The 8,412-nt window shown below is 46.4% G+C and overlaps 1 protein-coding gene across 5 annotated transcripts in view; it reads right to left on the bottom strand.

Annotated features, from left to right (window-relative positions):
* Positions 1–2,158, bottom strand: part of LOC141990910 (GRIN2-like protein) — a 39,631-nt gene extending 37,473 nt beyond the window's left edge. For 2 of the 5 annotated variants that reach the window (XM_074958747.1, XM_074958743.1), the window contains exon 1: positions 1,923–2,158. The gene's annotated coding sequence lies outside the window, so the exon portion shown is untranslated. The other 3 variants (XM_074958744.1, XM_074958746.1, XM_074958745.1) reach the window with 3 other exon arrangements.
* Positions 2,159–8,412: the final 6,254 nt, after the last annotated feature.

The raw sequence follows: 8,412 nt of genomic DNA on the forward strand, positions 1-8,412 counted from the left end.
CAGACAGGTGTAACATCATCTCATTAATGCACCAAATGGCTCTGCTCCTCTGGACATTTTAAAGCTACACCTGATTTGTGCTATTTTATCATAGCCCTCCTCTCCCCCCAGCTCTTATTTTTCAAATTGATTTTGATTATTTGAAAACAAAAACTTAGCTTACTGTAAAAAGAGTAAATATATTTCCGATGCTTTAACCTGGCACCATTATCTAATGAATGAATAATCCTATTAATAAGCACAAATAAAAAGCACAAGGACATTATGAACAAGTGATTGCTCTTAATGTTTAAGTGTTTGTATGCAATTATCAAATAAGAAATTAAACTTTACCTACAATTCCCCTGAGAGTAGTAACAAAATACATCTTAATGAAAAGAACACACAGAACACTATGGCTTAAAAAAGTCAACAAAAGCCAGAACTTAAAAAATAAAAATTAAAAAGACACTTCTTAAATCCTGTTCTGTCTTATTGCAGAGGTCTTTGAGCATTAGGCAAACTATTGCCCTAATCCTGAAAATGTTTGCCCGCATGATTAACTTCCAATGGGATTAAACAAGTGCTTAAAGTTAAGTTTATGCCTACGTGTTCACAGGCTCAGGACCTCAACCATCACCTTTGCAGGTAGGCACAATACAGCAACTGGTGTTTTGCATCAAATGATTACTTTCTTTAATACATAGATTATTGACAAATAGATTTTTTTTTGTATTTATATGTTCTGCCTTGTTTGTGTACCTCCCCATGCTTAAAAAAAATAAGTTCTTATACAATGACTCTCTCTTCCCAGTCAATATTTCATGTGTACAATCCGCTAAATAAAATAACCTGCTTGTTTCCTTCATCTCTTTCCCCTAATCCATAAAATGCACTGAGTATAAGTTTTTAATTTTAACATGGGAATTTATGAGCTAGATGATGCACACAAAACACAATTCCCTATTGCAGTCTCGGACTTCAACACAGCAAAATAATTGCCCCCCATTTGAGTTTTGTTAAATCAATTTGTACTTGGGCTGAGACTTTTGAAAACCAGGTTACAGCTCAGAGCAAATTTTTAGTCAGTCATTCTAAACAGCTGAAGACAAAAGATACCACTAAAGCCATGATGGATCCTGTACATAGGGCAGCAACAGAGAAAATAAAGCCGATAACATCATTTAAAACAATGGTATAATGCAAGTGTGGAGCAGTGATTTTTTTCAGGTTGCATTTGCTGTTGTGCGCTAATTTGCTGACAGCTTCAAAAATGTATGGGATGACCATGTGGTACAGTGCTGGGAAGGTTGTTCTCTGATGGAATATTACAGCAAAAACACCCAAGAAATAAGAGTTAGTAAAACTACTATATGAGTTATCTCCTCTTCCTTTTAGCAGAACATTTTTGGTACCAAAAAAGCAAAACACACACGAGAGTTGGATACAGCAGCTGAGCAACCCTACAATCCAAAGGGTTCAGGGGAGAAACACCTAATGTATTTATTTTCTTTTAAAATCCCTACAAAATACCATAGAACACACAGAGATTAAAGGACAAACAGACATACATTTTAATGAGATCTTTCAGGCATTTGGCATGGAAAGAGAATCGCCTTTTGCAGAGCTGGATGAGATCTGTTTAAAACTCAAAACAAATGCCACCGTTGAGAGGTCCTTCTCTCTTTTTAGGAAAAAATAAAACTCTGCAGATTAATTACTATTTCAGTTTTAATCACTGGATTTTAGGTCTCCCTCCCAGAGTCCAGCTATCATCAGCCCCCACCCAGCACAATACTCACAGAACTCTGGGTCTGTCTCTCTGCAGCTCCTCTCACTTCCATACAATTTGCTTTGTTATTCTCCAAGACATGCCTTTAAAATGAAAAGATCTCATTGTATTAGAAGAAAATAAGAGAACATGTATCTCCTGTGGTCCTTACCTTCCCCCTACTCAGAGAGGTTTTACATCCAGCTTGCCAGTCCAGGTTACCTGGGTGGGGGAGGATTTCAAAAGATGCTCAGTAATTAAACGAGAAAAATCAAAGCCACGAGAGTTTAGGTTTCCTCTGGAAACTCAGATTGCTCCTCCTCCTGTTGGTAACAAGGTGTATGCGGGGGGAGAGAGGAGTGGGGAGTGAAGACCATCAAAACAAATGGAGAAGGGATTAAGGGATGCAGTTTCCTTTGCTTCTACAGGTGACGCCTCTTCCTACCCCTCCTTCTCCCGCCCCCCCCCCCCCCGACTAAAGAAGAAACAAAATGGAGCCTGGGAGGGAGGGAGAGAGATAATCCTGCTGCTTCATCTGATTAGAGAGACTGGGCCTGTGCAGAGCAAGCAACTCAGCAAAGGATAAGGAAGCATGGAGAGGGGAAAGAGAGGGGGTCAGAAGGAGGAGCAGATGGTGGGGGGGGGGTCACAAAAGAGGAGGAGGAGCAGGGGGAAAATAAAGTGGGGAGGGAAGAGAGGAGAATAAGGTGGGAGGGGGAGGAGTGACTATAGTGATGGTTGTGAGAGCGATGTGGCAAAGTGTGGGTACCCGGGCACAGAGGGACTGCTGCTACCTGGGGCATAATTGCTCCCTATTCTCCCACAGGCTGGAAAATATGGCTGGGAAACACCTGCTGTTTCCCTGTCTCTAAAGGCTGTAAAGAAGGAAATAAACAGCAGCTTTGCATGCATGGATTTGAAACAGGAATCTCCTGGTAAATTCAGAGGAGTAACATCTGCTTCGGTTGAATAGGAGGAGGAGGACAAGGGATGTCCGGCTGGCTCAGTGGACATTCTGGCTAGTGCTTTACTATTTCTCCCACCCCTCGGGTTAACTCCCCTAAGAAGTTGGGGAAAAGAGGTCTGGTAAATTTTAGTTTAATTTGAATCTCGTAATTATCAGGGCCTCAAAAAGAACTACAAACATAAGGCCTAACCATGGCCAACACAGTGAATAAACTAGTCAGCAACGGATAGAACGGGCACAAATCAAAATGATTTTTCTATCACAAAGTTATTTTCTAGAGGTCATTTTCACTTTGTGGAAAAATCTTCATTGAACCAAAGTGGTTTAAAAGTATACGTTTATCAGCATTGGAACTGCCAAAATATAACCAGGCACATGAAGTGTAGCCTCTAGCTTGCAAGAATCCATAAGAAAATGCACAAAACCCAGCCCTTGATATTGCAGAAATACATGAGTGAACAATATCCAACTATCCAGTCACTACCTTGTCAGTATTCATTTATGAAAATGCACAACACTCAGACTCAACATTGCAAAACACATATGGTAAGAGAATACTCATAAAACCTAGCTCCATACTGAAAAAGTGCATGCAAAAGCCACACAAAATCAGCTGTAAAACTACATTCAAGAACGCACATCCCAGTGTCAACATTGCAAATACCCACAAAGACATTCAATACTAGAAGTCTGGGGGATGTTTTGGATAAACATGCTGAACTTGAGATACTTAGCCAAACTCATGGAGCACTCTCTCTCTCTCATTCTCCCCTCTTCACAAAGCCCCCCCGCAAAAGGCTTCCCCTTATCTGAAGCTGTTTTTTTGACACTCAGGTCAAAGACTGCCCTCTCTGGTGATTTCAGAAAACAGCCATCAAGCCTGCTGCTCTTTTGTCTAGACCGTAGGCAACACAGACCTGCTCCAAACCCACTACTGAGAAGCACCAGAAAATAAGGGGAAATTCAAGATAGCCTGGTGGAAATGTGCAATATTGGGGGAGGGGTGTTTTGGCAGCAGGTTGGGCGGGGGGGCAGGAAGAGAAACAGACAGAAACAAGAATTAGTATGGTGGATGAGTCTCTTACACCCAGCTGGGCTGAACAGTAATGAGGCAATGGGAAGGGAGTACTCTGATGGTGGATGAAGAAAGGAAGGATAAAGCAAGGCAAGTAGGTGGGAGATGTCCCTGGTGAGGGAATCTGAAGCAGTGAAGGGAAGGAGGTTGTGTGAGGTCTCTGTGATAAGAGGGGAAGGTGGTGTATCTCTAGGAAAAACAAGATAGTGCAAGAAGTGGACACTGTCCAGGTTTCTTTGCCTGGTATCCTCCCAGGCCTTTTATTGTTTACCCACTCCTGTCCCTGCATCTTTTATTTTCCCCGTGTAATTAGGTGGCTTCTATTTTGTTGTGGCCCATCCCCTCTCCTTTGGGTCCTCTCTCCCTTCTCCCCCACAGGACTGGCGGGTTATGTGGTAAAGGAAGGGGCAGCAGGAAGAAAGGTGGGGAGGTTACTGGTGGAGGGAACTTGGGGTGGCGGGTGGAGAAAATGAGTGGAGCAGGGAGAAGGAAATCGAGTCTCACAACAGCAAAAACAAAACTCCATGACTTGTTTAATTTGTCCTGGTCATGAATGTGTTAATTTCTTTCCTGTTTAATATTGACATCATAAGCTCTCTTTATATCTAAGCTCTCATATACAACCCTCATCACCACTCTTATCTCAGTCTGGCTGGGAGATGGCGGGAGCAGACTCAGTTTCTGACGCTTCCCCTTCCCCGGAAAGAGATGAATAGGAAGGGGAGGGGGCTCTCTCTCAGCCTTCAAAGCTGGGCTTTACTGCCGAAATAAGGTGATTATCTGCATCCTTCCAGGCAAATTCTCTCCCCACACATAGGAATTGACCTCAGGCTGTAAAGTTGTAGGGCAGTAGCCGCTGTTGTGCTGCACGTCAAGGGTTAATAATTTTGTTTTATTAAGCAACAGCCTTTTGGAGTCTGTAAAGCATTTTTTTATCTGCAATGTTTATTGGAGCAATAAACCAAAACAGGTGTTTATAGTAGGCTGCTGGGGCTCACCTCAGGGATGTGAGGGAGGAGCTCACCAAATCAGCATGGTCCAGAATGTCCCCGTCAGTGTGCCCAAGGGGAGGGCAGGGATGCTCTGTGGGCAGTTCTTCCCCTGTCTGTACGGGAGAGGACAGGGCATGCCACTTCCACTATACTTTCTCTTCACTCCTTGCCCCCAACAAGAGACCCTCAGCCGAGGTGCCAAAGGGCCAGAGGTGGAAAGGCTGTACTCGAAGGCACTGTTCCTTGGTAACTGTTGGTATACCAGCAGCATTCCATAGGTGTTACTGGGCAGGTATAGGAGAACTCAGTCAGTGACACCCTGGCTTCTGCAAACCCCCACTCTCCATGCTCTGTGAGGCTGGGGGCAATCACCCCTTCCAAGCTCTACAATCTCCCAAACATTAGAGGGAACAATATAGAGAAAACTCTCTGAGGCATATCTTAAAGCATTTCTTTCCTCTCAGGCCTCTGCAGGAGGGGGTATTTGGCCTTCTAGTTTTTGTTTTGGATTCGCTCAGGAACACTGATACCCAAAACTGTTGACTGTTTGCATTCAAAGTAGCAAAATACAGATTATTTTGGATACTGAAGGATTCTGGTGACTTCTGACTTTTTATTTTTTAATAATTATATTTCCATGAGTGTCAAAATGCTCTCTTCTACCTCAGTCTCCACGACAATCTCCATGGTCCTCAGCCAATCAGCAGCAGAAAAAATGAGAAGGAAGAAAACTCACTGGTTGATGGGGCGAGATGTGCTCTGAGATGGAGAGACCCAAAACCAAAAAATATCCCAGAGCCTAGGTCACTGCCGTAAAGAGTGGCAAAGAGACTATTTTGAAGCATTGTAGGATTAAAGTGGTGATTAGGCTTTATAGTGGCCAGTCACACAAGTGTGAATTTCACCCCATAGTTCATTAATGCATACCCTTATTGGCATACCCAACAATTTATTGTTGGTCACATATGCCTCTTTACTTTTACACTGAATGAGAACAAAAATAATTTTAAAATCCAATTTGGGGCAGTTTATTCAATGTATCTTTGTTAAAATAGTTCACAATGGAAGGAGAACTGAATATAAAAGATTATATACTTACTTAGATCAGAAGCTCTTTGGACAGGGACCATCTTTTTGTTCTCTGTTTGTACAGCACCTAGCACCATGCGGTCCCGTTCTATGAGTGGGGTGCTACTTAAAAAAAAAAAACTTTTAATTGTGGGTCTCTGGATTCCTCAGATGCTATCCAAACCTAGTGTGAGTTTGTGGCAGGGTTTGGGTGAGACATAGGGTCTGGGCAGGTGAGGAGAAACTTCACAGGATTGTGTTTTGCTTAAATTCACTCTCCCTGGGGTTTCTGGTTTATTTTTACAGGGTTCTTATGAAATAAAGTTCTTGCATGGTTGCCAGCTCTCAGGGTATTTGGAGTTTTTCTTAGAGCCCAAGTTCCTTGAATCGTTTTATGACATAAGAATCTCAGCGGTGTTGCTTGGTTTGTAAAATAAGTTTCTAGCCCTTAGTGCAGTGAAAAAGCTTCAAAATGTAACTCCTGAAGGTTCAGAGGGCAGAAGGTAAAAAGAACCCAACATGTATTATTTCAAAAATATCATGATTTAAAACCTGTCTCGTCATTTTGCAGGGCCTGACTCATGCTGTTTGAACACATGTGGTTGGCAATACTCAGTGGTGAGCTGGAGCCGGTTCGCTGGAACCAGTAGTTAAATTTAGAAGCCCTTTTAGAACCGGTTGTCCCACAAGGCACCTTAGGCACCTTAGGCACTGACTCCGTGGGTGCTCCGGAGCTGGAGCACCCACAGGGAAAATTTGGTGGGTGCAGAGCCCCCACCGGCAGCTCCCCGCCCCGCACCCAGCTCACCTCCACTCCACCTCCTTCCTGAACGTGCCGCCCTGCTCTGTTTCTCCGCCCCTGCCCCCTCCCGGCTTCCTGTGAATCAGCTGTTAGTGCGGAAAGCCTGGGAGGGCTGAGAAGCAAGTGGCGGCTTTGCGCTCAGGCCCACGGAGGCAGAGCGGAGGTGAGCTGGGGCGAGGGTGGGCGCAAGGAGGGCCGCCCGCGCCGCAGCAGGTAACCCAGGGCACGCACAGGGGAACCGCTCCCCGCCCCAGCTCACCTCCACCTCCGCCTCCCTGGGCCTGAGTGTGAAGCCACCGCCTGCTTCTCAGCCCTCCCCGGCTTCCCACACGAACAGCTGATTCGCAGGAAGCCGGGGCAGAGAAGCAGAGCGGGGCGGTGCGTTCAGAGGCAGAGGCTGAGTGGAGGTGAGCTGGAGCCGGGAGCTGCCTTTCCCGTGGGTGCTCCAGCCCTGGCGCACCCACGGAGTCGGCACCTAAGGTGCCACTTTTGATGTGATCAGTGGGGGGAGCGGCCGCTCCCCCTGCTCCCCCCCTAGCTCCGCTACTCTGCCCCTAGGAGTCAGAGGGACCTGCCCGATGCTTCCTGGGAGCTGCCCCAGGTAAGCACCGCCAGGACTCCCCACCTCGCCCCCAGCAGTTCCCTTTGGCTTTTAGAGGCGGGGTGGGCACCACTACAGTGGCCCATGAGACCCTCCTGCCCGGTTCTGGGGGTAGTCAGGGGACAGGGGAGGGGGGTGGATGGGTCAGGGGTCCCGGGGCGGGGGCATCAAGGAACACGGGGGGTTGGATGGGGCAGGAGTCCCGGGGGGGGGGTGCGGGGGGCCACGCCCCCTTGTGTGGTGAGGAGGGAACTTGTTGTTAAGATTTTGGCAGCTCATCACTGGCAATACTGAGTGCAGCTGAAATCCTTAAACTCCAAATCCAGAACTATCTGTACACACAAAACCAATATAAGTGTAAGCAGAGTCAGGATGAGCTCCACCCTGACATCTGGTGGTGAGGTGTGGCAAGTTGTGGAAAAGAACTTCAGGGGCTGATCTCATTTGCATAGGCACACCCACCCCGCCTAGAATGAGGCCATAGCTGCCCAAATGGTCACTTTGGCTGTTGTGGGATCCCCAGTGTCTCTGTTATTGGGGCGGGAAGAATAAATTGTTATTACCCTGATTATGGGAACTGTGCTTGGAACTGTACTTGGCCTTTTGTTATGATGGAGGGACTCACCATCAACTAAGTAGCACTCGCTAAGCAAGGGACATGGGTTCCAAAACTCTGTGAATTGAGAGAGGCTTGAGACAGGTATTTGTACCTGGTGGTGTGGGCCCCTTTGTGAGGGCCTGAAACACCAATTGCACCTCTGTCTCTCTCCACTGTGGAATGTCAGAGCTAATTTTGGGTCTATTAAGAGTCTTGCTACAGGTACTGTGCTGAATTCACTTTGGCCTTATGGTGCACCAGCACTAAGGCTCCCACTACTATGAGCTGAAATCACTGAGCACTGTGTCAAGTAGTGGGGAGCCAGAAGAACCAGAGTGCAGTGGTGCTGTTCGTGGATAGGCTGGTGGAGTGTTCATGAGACGGCGAGGTGAGCTGTGCAGAGCGGAGCCGTTCGTGGGACGGTGAGCTGAGCAGAGCTGTTCATGAGATGGCGAGCTGTGCAGAGTGGAGCCGTTTGTGAGACAGCGGAGCAGAGCCCTGTGGAGCAGTCAGCTTCAGGACACATAAGGTGCCCCTTACCTCTTCCACGCACAGGCAC

This window comes from Natator depressus, chromosome 7 (genome assembly GCF_965152275.1).
Source record: "Natator depressus isolate rNatDep1 chromosome 7, rNatDep2.hap1, whole genome shotgun sequence".
NCBI classification, from domain to species: domain Eukaryota; kingdom Metazoa; phylum Chordata; order Testudines; family Cheloniidae; genus Natator; species Natator depressus.